Here is a 16,484-nt window from a genome sequence, read left to right as displayed (position 1 = left end):
TTGAGCCACACTTAGGGAACCCAATGACACACATGAATAAATTCCTAATGCTTACTAACCTGGTGCCTCCCTTGCCCATCGTGCTTCCATTCGCCACTTTCTTTTTGCTTTTAGTTGCCCAACCACACCAAATTCACTCTGGCCTCAGGACCTTTGCACATTCCTCTCCATGCCTGGACAGTCTTCTACCACATCCTCATGGCTAGATCCTTCTTCCCCAAATGCCCCCCCCACCCCGTCCTTTCTGCTGATTATGTGAGCCCCCTTGGAGCTCCATGTAGGGCTATCCAATACCGGTTTGGTGGCCTTCAACCTGCACCCCTCCCAGAATGCAGATTCCCAGGCCCACAAGGGCCTCATTCCCCAAAGCCTCCCTCAGGTTCGATATACTATGGCTGCTAATGCATCTCTGCAAGAGGGAGGAGAGCAGGAAGGGGAGTAGCTAAGCACATGCCAGCCTTCAAGACGCTCAACAGCCTGTGGGATACAGGCAATCAAAAATTACATGGCACCGCAGGGCAGGTTGGGGAGGTCCTGGGTATCAACGGTGGCACATGGTGAGGGACCCGGGGACAGTGGAAAGCCGTGCCTTGCTATCTGCTGGACTAGCAGGATTCTGGAGATGCAAATCTCCTCCCCCATGGGCACACAGCCCAGTGTCGGGGGCTGCTGAGAAGAGCCCGAGCCAACCCCCAGCTCCAGGCCCTTTCCTCCTTTGTCCCAGGCACCACTTCCCTCCACTGGCACACAGATCAGAGGACGGAGCAGTAGGGCCCCCTCCCGGGGGAAAGGCTATGAGATGCCCAGGGGGATCTTCAAGGCTTCATACACACACAGGTACAGTTGGTCCCAATCATTCCAGAGACACTGAGCACAAACATAGTGTCCCTGTTGTTACCACCCAGAAGGAACTAAATGCTGAATGCTGTCCATCTCCTAAACTCTCTGGGCACCATTTAACAAGCCCAGACAGCCTTTTTAAAGGAAAGAGCAATGCCTTAGAACGGGGATTCTCTATCTTGAGACATCTCAATGTGCTGCAAGTATCAGAGGTCTGCAGACAACCTTTAAAGGTCATCTCTTAGCCTGGCTCCCCGGCTCCATCATCCCAGGTGCCTAATTAGCACTTAAATGGGTATGTTCTGTGAACTCGGCGTCCTGTCAGGCAGGGCAAGGGCTAGGTTTCTAGGCTTTGTCCACTATTTCTCCGTGTGCAGACATCCAAAGCCAGGACTCTCCTTCTCACAATGCAACACTCCCTTCTTGGAACAAATAAATACTGCAGACCGTATGGAAGGTTCCTAAGCCAGACTCTCCCCCAGCTCCGCACGGAGGGGGAGGGACGAGAAGAGCCCGCCTTGGGGGCCATGGGGCACTGGTGGGATCTCCAAGGGTGGGCCAGCTCCAGAGGCCTTGGGAGGAGATGCCCAGACTGAACATCTGTGGACTGGGAAGGCAGGACTTGAAGGCAGACACCCATGAAATTGCCCTCCCATCAGCTCACTCCCTCAGGCCATTAATCCATCAGGTCTGCTCCGTTCTCGTGCCCCTGAGAACCACACTGCACTTTGACCAATTACGATATCTTAAAAATGTAACCCCAGTGTGACACTTCTGGTCTTGCTCAGCACCACAGCTTCACCTTAAAAACAGGGACCTCCCTACGTACGCCCAGCGATTCCATGTGGTCTAAGAAAGGGGGAGAGACCACCAAGGAAGGGAAAGCTTTCACCAACAGGGGCTTTTGCACCTGATTTCATGCCCAATCCTTAGTCCAGTGAGTCACACCATGATGTCACCACCCACTAGGGTGTCTTCCTCCAAGCAAACCTCCTTATCCAGCAGAGAAGCCCAGAGTCGGCCCCCAGAAGCCTTTGCAGAAAAGGAGAAGCCCACGTGCCGGGAAAAATAAAAGGAGGCCGTCGCGACACTGGTCACCCCCCCCCCCCCCCCCCCGCAGGTAACGAAATTCCAACCCTTTCCACAGATGAGGAACTGGAGGCCAGAGTACCGGCAGCATCGGAACCCGGCCTCTTCGAGTTATCATCCCCAAACATCCAGGGTTCTGCATGGATTGTTCTTTCTTGAAATCATCATGCCATGTATCTATTAATCTGCAGTCTAGTTATAAGTTGTCTTAATTAGAGGCATCAGAGAAAACCACACGAACACCATGCTAATTGACAGAACTAGTCCTCAGCACTCACGGGGGGGGGGGGGGGGCGGGCAGCGGCTTTGTTGCATTGCCACGATTATTAATTTGTCTTCCACTTGTCACTCACCTATGGTTTCAAAAGCAAGCCAGAAACTGAACTAATGAAACTAAAAGAACGTTTACTAATTAAAACCTTGTGGAAAAGTTTTCAAATAACACGCTGCATTCGGATAATAACAGCTCAAGATATTGAAAAAAACCAATTGCCAATTAGAGTTAAAAAATTAATTATACAGTCACATAGTTAAAAACCACATCCTGGTGTAATTTGCAAAGACGAGAGATTAAGGGGTAAAATCGGGAAATAAGCTCTCAGTAACGACGCACTGGAGAAGGTGCCGGCCTGCTGCCTCCTGCATCCGGTCCGCAGACCCCGCATCCACTCCGTGCCCACCCCGGCCGCCCGGGCACCCTGCCCCACTCACCCACTCGCCCTGGGACTCAGTTTCCTCACTGGAGAAGGAGCAAGGGCTGCAGGAAGCCCTTATGTCCTTACCCTCCTTCCAAGGCGAAGGTTCCAGGCAAGGTCCATGGAGGTGGAGGGCCGTCCTGGGGAAGTAGGCCCGTCTGCCTCAACACGGCAGAGGGCACAGGAGCCCCGGGCTGGTGAACACCGGCCACGGAGGGCAGCCCCAACCAGCTCGGGGAGCCAGCACCTGTCACTCTAACAACCTGAGAGTTTACATCAGCACCAGCGGTTAGGGGCACTTACTACCCAAGTACCAGGCCCCATTCTGACTTCTGAACAACCCGATAAGACACATAAATGAGGAAACTGAGGAACAAAGGAGTTAAGTAACTTGCCTGAGTTTCCATAGCTAACTGGAGAAGCCAGACTTCAAACCCAGGCCCACCGCCCCCGTGCGACACATCCCCTCCGCCACGTCACCCCAGAGCCGGCTCCCCTGCCGAGAGCTTCCCTGCACAGTCTCTCTGGGCTCTGCCCCAACGTGGATTTCCTGAGCTGCCCCCTGAGACTCAGTCCCCCTCCGGACACCAGCTCTTCGGGGGCCAAGCAGGCCGAGCTCCCAGTGCTCAGAAGTCACCCCATGTCACACACGGAGCCTGCGTCATCGAGACTCTGCTCTGTGGCAGCTCGGACCCTGAACACCTTCTAGCCCTCCACAGGGGCCTCCTGGCTGCTGCCAAAACCTAAAATAAAATCTCACAGTACCGAGGACAGCTTTGCTTGAAGACACCTATGCTGCAGGTGGGAAGGACACCAGCACTTTCCGATGCTTGCGTGAGAAACTAGACGGACCAGATCCTCAGAAATGCCATTCTAGGGCCAGCACAGTGCGGACAGAGCACGAGCCTCAGCAGCCCTCACACAGGGATGTTGCACAGGAGGCCCCACCTGCCTCCGGGAGCCCGTCTATGAGGCCCGGACCACCCCGGCTAGGCTACTTCCGTGACGCCCAAGCTCAGGCTGGAGCTCAGATCGCCTAAGAACCCAGACCATTCCCCTGCCTCGCTCACTGTCAGCTCACACACATCAGCAGCTTGCAGTGAAAAGGTGACGGAGATGACCCCCAGTCCCAGCGATCCGCACCTTCCAGGCCTGCACCTGCGGTTTGTAACTCGTTCCTGGGTCCAGGACTGCAGCTCTAAAACCAGGATTGGCCAAAGCTTTCTCCAAAGGCGTATTTTAGGTAGCCGGGGGACCATGACAATCCTAGCCCCAACACTGCTACCGCATGACCTGGGGGGCAAGTTCACGACCTGGGGCCTGCCGGAAACCGCACACGTGAGTGCAGGAAGAAAAACTAGCTCCTGACATTCTTCCGGGCATGCAGAAATGAAAGATAAACAAGCAATGTCTCTAGAGTGTTTGGGGCATCTCAGTGACAAGGCTGATATAAATTTGAAGTACCAGGAATTATACCTTCCAGAAAACATGAATTATCATACATTTGTCACAAATCGCTCATTTACAGATCCAATGTAAAATATGAGGTGTTAGCAATAATAGCCCGCTGGGGAAACGAAAAAAAGGAATAATACATGTTTATTAAAGGTCTCCCACCCTGGCTTCCCAAATCATGCACGGCTCCTAATGGATTGTTTATTACAACATGCAAACTGCCCAGGACGAGTGGAAAAGCTAGTAGAAGGACTAAACACAGAGACGTGTTTTCTGCCCACTCTCACCTGTCAGATGAGAAGGGTGTAATCAATGTTGATATAATATCCACACCAAACTCTGGGGGGTGATACGGTCTCTGGGCCACTGAGCAGCCTGGTTAGGTGCAAGCAAACTCACAGAACACCCTCAACTGACACTCTACCACCAAAACGATCACCAACACTAGCCATTTCCTAAGAGTTTAGATAATTTTTTGAAGCCATTTTATTTATTTGAGAGAGAGAGAGAGAGCGCACACACGTGAGCATCACAAATGGGGGGAGGGGCAGAGGGACAAGCAGACTCCTCACTGAGCACAGAACCCAATACAGGGCTCAATCCCAGAGCCCTGGGATCATGACCTGAGCCGAAGGCAGACACTTACCGACTGAGCCACCCAGGCGCCCCTAGATAATTTTTATAGAAGAAATGGTATCAAATGTAAGAATGTTTTCCTGCTGGTACAGGTGATAATTCCAGGATCTTAGGCAACTTCTGAAGCATCCTTTGGAAAGAATCACCACTGGATATTCCTAAATTACAGAGGATACACGAGGCTGATGTAGATCTTCGCTAACTGTGATACTTTGAGTTATGAGAAATACATATATACTCTTCGTCCACAGTTCCTGGCTCATGACTCCCCAAACCCTTGAATTTCCTGAGCGCAACAGGAGCATCTTTTCTCATAATATTCGGTCTGTTGTCCTCTGTTCCTGAAAACTCTTTAAAGCCAGAAAGGTGAAATGGGTGTCTCGTTATTCATAACAAGGCCCCTTCCACAACTGGGTTTATGTTAATGAGGTGACTTTCTGGAAAGCACCACGGGAACCAACCATGTGACTAGAGGGCTGGAACTTTCAGTCCCACCCCCCTGATTTCTGGGGACCGGTGGGGAGCAAAAGACTGAATAAATTACTAGTGGCCCATGATTTGATCGATCATGCCTACATAATAAAACCCCCAAAGGAGGGGGTTCGAAGAGCTTCCAGGCTGGAGAACCAGAACCTTTCTATGTGCCACCATGCCAGGCCCCAAACTCCACAAGGACAGAAGCTTCTCTGTTTGGGACTTTGCCCTGTGTATCTCTTCATCTGGCTGTCCATTCATATCCTTTGATATTCTTTGTAATCAACCAGTCATCTAGTCAGTAAACGGGTTTCTTGAATTCTATGAGCTGCTCTAGCAAACTAATTGGACCCAAGAAAAGGGTAGTGGGAACCTCTAATGTAGAGCCCGTCAGTCAGAAGCACAGGTGAAAACCTGGCTTGTGACTGGCATCAGAAGTAGAGGACAATCTTGTAGGACGGAGCCTTTGACCTGCAGCATCTCACGCTGTCTCCAGGTAGACCATGTCAGAACTGGACCAAACTGTAAGACACTCAGGTGGGGCTGCAGCATCGTCTGGGAGAACAGAAACCGGGAGCAGAAACCTTCCACTGACTCCATCACTCAGCCTTCAAGCTGTGTTTTAAAAAAATATTAGTTTTCACCCAGTTTGCTAGTTTTAGCTACAAACATCTATAAACTTTTTTTTAAATGTTAATGAAAATTTCAAAAGTACAAAAAATAAAATAGTAGGATGGACCCTAGGTACCCATCAGTCAAATTCCCATAGTTTTCCTTCCAGACATGGTGTCATCATCCATAAACACTTTAGACTGGATCTACACAAGATAAGGATTTTCAAAAAACAACCCCCCCAAGACCATTACTGCCACTAATAAAATCAATAACGATGCTTTTCATTTCATCTACTATCCAGTCCCTACTCAACTTACCCCTAATTTTCTTTCTTTTTTTCTTTTTTTCTTTTTAGGTCTTTCTCTAGTTGGTTTGTTCCATGATTCTGAGCTCCATGAAGCAAGACAGAGTGCCTTGCTCACTTCTGCAGATCCCAGCATTCAACAGGCTAACTTGTAGACAGAGAATGCTCCCAAGAGTTTCTGAATGGGTTCATGCTCATCACCGTTCATCTCTCAAAAATAAAAAGAAGTAAAAAGAAAAGGAATAAAAAGAAGTAAACTTCTGTTTACATGGATCCTGGGATTTGGGAGTGAACAGATGGACACATTCCAATGAGGGCTACCATTTTCCTTTATCAAGGACAGGAGGCCCGGAGCTGTGTTCTCATACAGGTGAGTTCTCTCACACAGGAGAAAAAGAAGACCGTAACTCATCAATTCTAATTTGCACTATTTTTCACAGTTTGACATGAAATTGGGACGCACCTCACAATGAAGGACACTGTTATGATGCTGTGGGTCAGGCAAGGGCCATGATGCACCTCTCATGACCAGCACATGCTCAAACATACAACACACCAGCAGCAAAGCCCACATGATGCGCATCAGTGGCCTGGAAGAAAATCTCAGAAACAACAAGAAAGCACTCATAATCCTTAGAAACCAAATCAAATGGGGTAGAAATGGATGTTGAATTGGGGAATTAGGGAAAATTCCCAAATGAGTCAAAAACTGGATAATTCTATGTAATTGCCAAGCTACATTAAGAGCCCAGAACCAAGAGCTTTTAGCGCTTTCATTGATTTTTTTTTTTTTTTTTTAATGCTGCATCACCAAAGGTCTTGATGACACAGAAAACTTTGAGGAAAACAGGCACAAATATCTCTGAGTTAAAAACTAGATACTGGAAAAATTTTAAGAACCCCTTACCCAATATATTTCATGCGCATTTTCCTTTTTATCTATGCACAAGAGTGATATATGGAAAAAATCAATGTCTAATGAAGTCTAAAAGAGCTCTTTAAATAAGTAGGCAAATAAAAATGTTAACTGATAAAGAAACCATTGTATCACAGTTCAATGAACAGCGTTTTTTTCCTTGCCTGGTGGTACATAAAATAATGGTTGTATGAAAAATGGCATTTTAGATATGATAAAAAGAGGTATATTATCTATGAAGGGGAAAGTCAGTGATTATCAAAAGTGAGCAGCAGAAAAACAAGTGGGTGAGCTGACTGGCACAAGGGCACAGGGAAGGGCCCGGAGTGGGCAGAGGGGGCAGTGAAAAGAGAGGAAAAGAGGTTAAGCCTTGTGAAGGTCACAGAGCAAAAGCTCCAAATCTAGGTCAACGGGAGAGCCCTTGAGGCGGAAAGCGCCAAGACAATGAGACCTGAAGGCGTCCCAGCTGGGCCAAGTGGCCCATAACCCAGGACAGCCCTGGACAACCCCCCTGGACAAGAGTCATTGCCACTCGCCACCTCCTGATAACAGAGTGCTTAGTTTATGGGCATCTCCCAAATGCAGACCTCTAATTTACATCAGCTGCTCACGCTCTCCCGGGTGATTCAGCTACGACGGACCCTTCAATTGAAGTATGTGATCTTTCTAGAGCAGCATCCTTCCGCAAAGAAAGAGTTCACTCCCCGCACTGGCCTCTGAAGAAGCAGAGACAAAGAAACCACCACAACCGCTCCTAAGTCTGAAGGTCTTTAAAATTACCTTTCCTTTGCTGCCATGCAAATGTTCCAGTTGTTGTATCCAGAACCACACTGGGGGCATCGAACGTAAACTCATAAAATATCTAATAACCTCATAAATGCCAACATTTTCTCTGAAAAGCAGCTGGATGCTTCCCCGTGAGAACCAGGAGGACCTGCAATTTCCTACCGTCCCACCTCCCCTACAACGGCTGTGGGCAATGAAGTCACACATCCATTTTATTTCCCACAAATACTATAGACTGCAGAGCCTCAACGTAACCCACATTGCCGAGAACGACCTCTCCAACGCCCTGGTATCGGGCAGGTTTCTGACCTCTGGTTTCCTATGGGCTGGTTTTCCTGCAGGAATCAACAAGCCCCATCACCCATAGCAACTCACAGAGATTACATCACAGTGGAAATCCTGCGCTAAAGCAGGTGCACAAAGACCCGCAAGAATTTCTCATTACATGATAATATGCGTGGAAAGCACTCTACCCATGTGCAATGTCATTTAATAGTGCACTCAACAATGGACAATGGATGCTTACCTGGTCCAACCTAGCATTTCACAGAGATCAGCTCAGAGTGCAAGCAACGAGATTGTTCCACAAGCACATTCTACTGAGTCAACGAGCAAACTACCCTGCGGGCACCTCAAGCAGTCCCAGGTCTGAAGTGGGAGCCGGGGGCATGGGCGTACGCACACCATTTTCACTAGGAGGAGTACACACGTCACCCAAGACACCACTGCAACAAGAACACCCAAGATTTCCACGTCACAGAGGAAATTTCACCTGTGACAAACCAAAGGCAACAACCTATGGGAAAGAAAACCAGCTCAATTTAGCAAAGGCCAGCAAAAGGAAGTATCACCAAAAGACAGGACACGGCTAAAACAAGGGGCTGCATGGGAAGCAGAGAGAGCCCCAGGTGAAGCAGAGATTCCCCGGCTTCCAGTCTTGGCTTAAAGCTGCCCCAGCCTCACTTCCCCATCGAGCCGGAGGGACCACCGCGGTAAAACAACCCCCACCCCGTTCCTAAGCCCCTTATGCTGCTGTGTTTCCCATGGCACTTAGCACCTGTTTCCACGCTGTATCATTTTCTTACCTGTCATGTTTTGATCTAGCTACCCTCTCCCCACCCCCGAATGAAAGTTTTATGAGCACAGGGATTTTGTCTGTTATATTCGCTGTCATATTCCCAAATACCCAAATAGTGCCTGTCACACAGCAGGGGTTGAAGAAATACTCATTGAAAGAATGAATGAAAGGGACCAGAGCCTGTTTTCATTTCTGCTCCTGCCAGAGGGGCAGCTGAGGATGTCGTCTTCGGGACAAACAGACGTCGGGCGGATAAGAACACACAAAACCTCTCCTGGCGCCAAAGGTGAAAACGAAGAAAAAAGCAAAGCATTACTGAGTGTGCTCCAAAATGCCTCCCAGGAACGTTCCGACATGGTGCAGCAGGACGAGGGCAGTGCCAAGAAGCAGGGAAGGGGGCAGGGGAAGCCCGGCTCCCGAGAGCAAGCCACAGGCCACGCCGCGGGCCGGCACACACCTCCGGGCCCTATGCTGCGGACAAAGCCCCCTGCCTCCAGGGGTCCGCACGGAGGCCTCCCAGCGGATGACTCTGGGTCTGCCGTCCACCAGCTCCGCGACCTTGGGAAAGTGACTTACCCTCTCTGTGCTTCGGGCTTCATCAGTAAAATGAGAGGAACAAAAGGGCTGTTATGAGGAGTCGCTGAGTTCATATGGATACGGCAGCTTTAGGACGGGGCCTGGCACACAGCGGGTGCTAACAGGGCAAGTGTTTATTAGATTAAAACCCTTTGCCCAGGGCTCCAGCCCAGACCACACGAAGAGGCCGTCCTGTTCTGCAAGGGTCTAACAGGGTCTGCAAAGGTCGCAGGGAGAAGAAAAGAAATCAAAGTTAACAGAGACACAGCAGCAGCTCTAAATGAGGGGGGACTGTGTCCTCCAGGCGACACATGGCGGTTGTCACATATGGGGTGGAGGCCAGGGAAGCCCCTAGACACCTGACCACATACAGGGCAACCCCACACAACCAAGATGATCCGGCTCGAAATGTCAACCAGGTCAAGACTGAGCAACCCTGATCTGGACTGACCACGCCCCCAAAGGCCCCTTGACCCTGACAAATCACGGGTCCAGGGCTGGGCTCTGGAAATCCAGTAACTCTGTCCCGGCCGTGCCGACCATTCCTCCTCCCGAAGAGTCAGCTGGCAAGAAACAGCCGGCCCTGGCAGGATCGGGTGGCTGGCACTCGGGGCTTGGGAGACCCGGGGAGGGCAGAGGTCCAGGCGACAGGGTGCCCGGGCAGGCGGCCCCACAAAAGCTCAGTGAGCCACAGTGAGCGGCCCACTTCACGGCCCCAGACAGCCACCCTCAGCTGCTGCTGCCCAACAGCCAGCTCCTGGAAGAAACTGGGCACACGGCACAGAATTCCCAAAGCCCAGGAAAGTGGTTTCCATTTAGGCCCAGGAGTGAGATTCTCTGTGACTGTTTTTGGTTTCTTCAAACCCAGCCCCAATGAATCACTGCCTTCTACATTCCAGCACGCTACAAAACCCAAAGTGTAGAAAATGCCATGTTTCCCGGGCCCATAATACTGGACATGACGGAATGTCGCACCCCAGGCTGCGAGGGGCAGAGTGAGGCCAGGAACAGAGAGCTACCTGCCCAGGGCAAGGGGCCGAGGGCGGGGAGGATGTGCTCCACCACGCAAGGCCTTGTTTGCTCTTCAAGTCTGGTTTTTATTTCCCAGAAATGGGCCCACGGTCAGAAAGGAGAAAGGTGGAGAAGGCTCTCTTGAGTGGCCAGGTAAACCAGACAGGCATTCCTGGTACCTCCTCACCTGGAGTCAATCCTTCAGGTCAAGCACATGGCCAAAGGCTAGAGAATCCTCACGCCAGCTAAGAGACAAGGTCAGGTTCCACCCTGAGGGCACGAGTGTCTACTGGGGTGCTCCCTCCAACACTTTCAATCTAACTCTTGATGGAGGAGAGTTCCTCGCCAGGCCCAGCCTATCCGGAAACCCACCCAGGAGGGTTTGCTCGTGGAAGTGCCAGAAGGTCCGCCTTCAAAAACTTTACCAATGAGGCAGTCTGGAGGCAAGGATCCAAGACAACAGTAGGGGGACTAGGGTCCCCAGTAGCAACAGAGAATCAATCAAACACTCCCTCAAGGGAAAGGTGACCTTTCAGGTCAGAGAAGTGAGACCAGGCCAACACTTCCTTGGGTCCAAGTGGCACACTCAACACTCAGGGTCCAAAAGGCCCCCGTGGTGGCAGGTTTCAATTCTTTGGTTGCTGATCATGGAGGAGGGATCCCAAGGGAAGCCACCAGGACAGCCGGGGGCTGGGAGTCCCCTCGAGGTCATGAGAGGGGCATTTATTTAACAACCAGTATGGAAGCATCCCCCTATTTTAATCTGTGTGGCATCACTGTATGGGTGTTTCCATCTGGACATCCACCTGGCTTGTATGTCTCAGCATCATCCATGCGAACTTTCCAGAACAGGATTCACAAGGAGAAAATCAGAAGAACAAAAAAAGGGAGTGGATTTGGCCAGGTTTGGCTATTTTCTCATCCCACGAATTCTGCTGGGCCAGCTAGGGGACCTCATAGATTTTTTTTTCCCCCAGGAATACCCTGTGTCTTTCTGGGGATCTCAGCCAGAACCTCAAAGTCAACTCCTGCGTGCGCCTGGGTCTCTGCCCCAGGTAGCCTCACCCTCACCACCTCCTCCTCCTCCTCCTCCTTCCACCAAGCCAAGTGCCTCAGCTTTGCTAGAAGGTAAGCAGCACAGCACTGCCTGCTTTGAAATTGACATCTTTCCCAAACTTAACTTCCCGCTCCCCAAAGATCTGAAAAACATGAATGGCAGAAACAAGATATTATATGTATGTATAGATGTAAATGCGTGCATGCCCAATCATTTTCCTGACCACCTCTCATTACCTCTTCCTCTGTTCCAAAGAGGAAACCCACCGTGCAGGAGGAGGGACGGTGGAGAGACTGACAGAGGGCCTGAAGCCCACACGCAGCCCTACCTCCAGGTCTGAGAGCCCGAGCAAGCTGACCCTACTTTGTACTGGGTACAGCAGCTTTCTCGTATTGCTAGAGGGTTACGGGAAGCGCTCAGTGCTCCGGCGGTGTTTATCCGTCACAGTCTGCTTCCATTATGTTTGCGCACCCGAGGCAGCCACAGCATAACTCAGGAACAGGGAAACTTGATTTTCCTTGGAGAAAAGTTTCTATTACAGTGCCATTTGTCAGATTCTCTGGCTATAGTGCCCCCCCCCAACTACTGCCCTCCCTACCCCAGCTTCAAACTCTCATCTCAAATGGAATTTCCTTAAACTCAAAACTGATTGTAGGTGCCGAGGTATAGTATGGGTCCCCTCCTGCGCATCCACCCACAGACCCCCCGCTCTACTGACACCCGTCAAGGCCCATGGCGGCTTCATGTCCCACCTCAAACCTGTCACAGGAGAGCAGTCACAGCCTCTCCCCTCCTGCCCGGAGAAGCAAGGCTGCAGAGGCAGAGTAGGGGAGCCCAGGTCCTAGTGGGGAGTGGAGCGGGCCGGCTTCCTTGCCACAAGAAATCTCCACTTAGGGCCACGTACACAGAGCCACTCCCACTGTTCACACAACCACCAGAAAAAGGTGTGTCCTCCACCCAAGCTTTCCTGCTGGCTGCCCACAGGTGGAAACCCCACTCCGACACCACAGCTAGGTACCAGAGAGCTGGCATGTCTGGACCACTTCCCCAAAAGGCAGTCCTTAATGTCATTCAAGCTTCTTTAGTACGCGCCCAAATACACCGAACAAATCAATCTCAGAGGAATGGATGAAGGATAAAAGAAAAAATAAAAACATCAACGATTTCCCAGAGAGCAAGAAGACACTGCAGATTCCTGGTTCAATATATTTTCAAAGAGTATTTCAGCTGTTTACTTTTTCTTTATGCCCCCCAACCCTCAAAACCATTTATTCGGTGTCTACTATTCCTCAACACCTACTAATGGCATTTAGCTTGCTGCCCCAAGGTGAATATGATGATCCCCACTGTGAAGCTGAGAAACTGAGGGTCAGAGAAGTTCAATTAATTAGTAAAGGTCACTAAGCAGAAGGGGGTAGAGAGCTAAGGTCACTCAGTACCAATAAATGGATTCATGCTATTCCTCTTCCTGTGAAAGTCCACTACCCAGGGCGCCTGGGTGGCTCAGTTGGTTAAGCAACTGCCTTCGGCTCAGGTCATGATCCTGGAGTCCCGGGATCAAGTCCCACATCGGGCTCCCTGCTCAGCTGGGGGTCTGCTTCTCCCTCTGACCCTCTTCCCTTTCATGCTCTCTGTCTCTCATTCTCTCTCTCTCAAATAAATAAATAAAATCTTTAAAAAAAAAAAAAAGAAAGAAAGAAAGAAAGAAAGTCCACTACCCAGCTCAAAACACATGACTGTTTCCTTAGGATCGACCAAATTAAGAACCAACAAGTCAGCTTGGCATGCGGAGCCCTCTCTACAGCCTAGTCCCCAACTCATTCTCCGATTTCAAACCCTACTGTTCCCCTACACATGTCCCATGCTCCAGCCAAGTGGGGCCCCTCATCACTCCCTCCTCCCCCAAATGCCTCTTATAAGATCACCCCCAAAGTCCTCCACCCTCAAACCCCCAGAGCAAGGGCTGCAGCACCGTGCCTGCTCATCAAGGAAGGGTGGTGGAAAGCGAACGGGCTGCCCAGGCCCTTGGCCATGTCCTTCAGGTAACACTTTCCCTTACCTCCCAAGGATGTGGGCAGCACAGACAAGGAGTCTCAGGCTGGACACACTCTCTTTCAGGAGCAATCATCCTTCACATACTGGGAAACCCTTCCCTTTCCAGCCTCAACAGCCACACTTTACCCAGAGGCAGGTTCACTACAAGAGAAATCCCTTCTTCTCTTCTATACAGCTCCATCCACCACCAACTTGCCAAGGCCTGGGGGAGACTTAACATGATTAAAATTTTAAAGCATTTAAGAGGCTTAAAAGAAAGCCATTCTCAGAGTGCAAATCTTTAATTTAGGGAGAAAGAGCAAACTATGGGAGGCGCGAAGAGATCTATATAAATGAAATAATTTTAAACAATATTACACATAAACTGATTGACCGCACACCCTGAACCTCAGCACTGAGTCCCAAATGGTGTGGCAATGTCCCGATTGCTTTTGAGCACCTGCTCCTATTCACTTTATTAGATCTGCAATCTGAGGTGAGTTGGCTTTCTGGGTTTTGGCAAATGGAGAATAACAGTCCTGAGATGAGTTATTTAACAGGCAGGGCACACAGTGACAAGCCCGGGCGGGGGTGCTGAAGCAGCAGAAACACCAGGCACGCTCCCGGCAGACAATCCCCCAAAGCCTAATACTGAAGCCTGGTACCCCGTGAAAAACGCCGGGGCAGAGAGAAATTGGCTAAATACGGAATGAGAGCCCTGACTTACTATAGCGTAGTATGAAACAAGAGAAGAAACATTAATTCCACTTGCATCTAAAAAACTATCGCTAGTGTTTAAATTCTGCCTTTACTTGCATACCACGTGATCAACTACATATTTCCTTTTATCATAAGGATGAACTAAATTTGAAGACTCTTTAGTCCTGAAATCCATGGAAACACTTCAGGAGGAAGGAAGACTACGCAGTTCTATACTCTAGATTCGGAAATTCAGGACAGCGGGGTTCTATTCAGGCCCTCCAGAATAGTCTCACGGTTTCGACTTTTATACCAGGGTCCACAACACTAAGTTAATGAGTCTTTTACTGCGATTTCAAAAGCTATTGCATTTACACACCTCTTCCCCAACTGACAAATCACTAAACCATTCTAAGAGGTGGGATTAAATTTTATGGTTCGTTCACAGAAAGAATAGAATCCCAAATCACCAATCCATGTATAATTGTTCATTTCCCACACATTTTTCCCTACCTGATCCCTGTACCTCCCTATTGCGACTGGGTCACAAAGAGTTCTTGGATTTTTTTTTTTTTTTAATTAAGGATACCACTTCAGAGGTCAACACAGAGGACCCGTCAAAACCCAGCCAACGAATGAAGCCCACCAGGGAGAAATCAGCCTCTCTGGATGCTAAGGCCACACTGTTGCTATTTCTAATCACATGTACTAATGAAAGTGCCAAACCAAGGAAAGAGAAATACCAGTGTGGCTTATTTGTTTGTTTTCCTTTTGCATGAAAGGCAGAGGCTTTGCCAGGTCCTACCGGCACACCGGGCCATGTGGACCTGCCAAGGCCCACTTAACTGCAAAGCAAAGTTTTGAAAATAATTCCAGTTTCACATGAGCATAGTTTTCAAAGGGCTGCACTGCTCCTACCAGATGAACAAACAAGAGACTTTAGGTACATATACAGCAGTTCCCTGCATTAGAAAAAAAGAGAGAGAAAATTGGGCGAAGAGCACACTGTTGGCTCAGAACTAAGCTAGGCCAGTTCAGCACATGGCAAGACTTTTCATTTCTGCCCCCTCCAGATAAAGCAAACCCATGCAATTTCTCAAGACTCAAACAAGATACCTACTACCTCCATCTAATACCTTCAGGTGAGAATGAATGAATGAATGAATGAATGGGAGAAAGAAACAAACCAGGAGGGAAACCTCTGAAGCAGCCAAACCTCAGCGTTACTTCACCGGTGTCTGACTTCAAGGCTAAAAAGTCTGTTCTAATACGGTCAGTCCCGTTTGCCTTGTTCCAGAATATCATTCCCTAGTCCCAGCCCAACCCGTGGTCCACCTCCATTAACTCAGAATTTCCTAGGTTTGCGGTGACACTAAACGTCACAGTAATGAGCGTTACAGGATTTTGGAAACGATAACGCGGCTTTCAAAGCCTCTTCCCCACCAAACAGCACAACCCCGCCGGCGGCTGTGCACAGCCAAAGCCCTCCGCTCCCAGCGGGCGCCCGGCCGCAGAACCCCGCCGTCGGGGCGGCTCTGGCCGCTCGATTTCCTCCCGAATACGCCGGGCGGTCCAGGTGGCTCACACGGTCCCCACGGCCTAACCACTCGGCCCTTGGGAGCCTGCTCAAAGCACACCCATAGAACAGGGACCGTCCCCGCGTAACCGGGCAGCGGGGCAGGGGAAGGCACGCGCAGGGGGCCACGGCCGGGCGGCGGGGGCGGCGGGGGCCGAGCCGGCCGGAGCGTAAAGCCTGGGCCGAGAGGGGAAGGTCGGGGGGCGGGGGGTAGGATGTCGGTGGCCGGCCTCACTCGGGGCGCAGAGGCGCGCTGGCCCTCCGCTTACACCCGCCCAGGGAGTCCCTTCTATCCGGCGCTATCTGGCGCGGGGCTGGCTACATTCCACCCCCCCCCCCAGAGGTAATGGGCAGAGGGAGAAAGGGGCAGAGACCCCGAGCTGCCCCCCCGACCACCATCCCCGGCCGCGGGGTGACAAGGGGGAAAGGGGTGGGGATTTGCAGCGGCTTGTATCAAAGGGCTGAAAAGAAACTTGGACTCCTTTCTCCTGTACATGACACTTTGGAAAGGCAGCCGCCTCTCCCTCCTCGCCTCCCACCCCCTTTTGTGTGTCCCAACACCCCCACCGCTAAACTTCCCACCGCTGGGGATGGGGCTCCCGGCGGCCGGACAAGACTCAACTTCAATTACGTGGAGCAGACA

At 50.5% G+C, this 16,484-nt stretch overlaps 1 protein-coding gene across 1 annotated transcript in view; it reads right to left on the bottom strand.

Annotated features, from left to right (window-relative positions):
- Positions 1 to 16,484, bottom strand: part of GALNT2 (polypeptide N-acetylgalactosaminyltransferase 2) — a 183,429-nt gene that overhangs the window by 166,379 nt on the left and 566 nt on the right. The gene's annotated exons all lie outside the window — the stretch shown is intronic.

The sequence above is a fragment of the Phoca vitulina genome, unplaced genomic scaffold, assembly GCF_004348235.1.
Source record: "Phoca vitulina isolate PV1807 unplaced genomic scaffold, GSC_HSeal_1.0 scaffold43, whole genome shotgun sequence".
NCBI classification, from domain to species: Eukaryota; Metazoa; Chordata; class Mammalia; order Carnivora; family Phocidae; genus Phoca; species Phoca vitulina.
The sequence above is the reverse complement of the archived record's forward strand: the minus strand, read 5'-3'. Positions and strand labels throughout refer to the sequence as shown.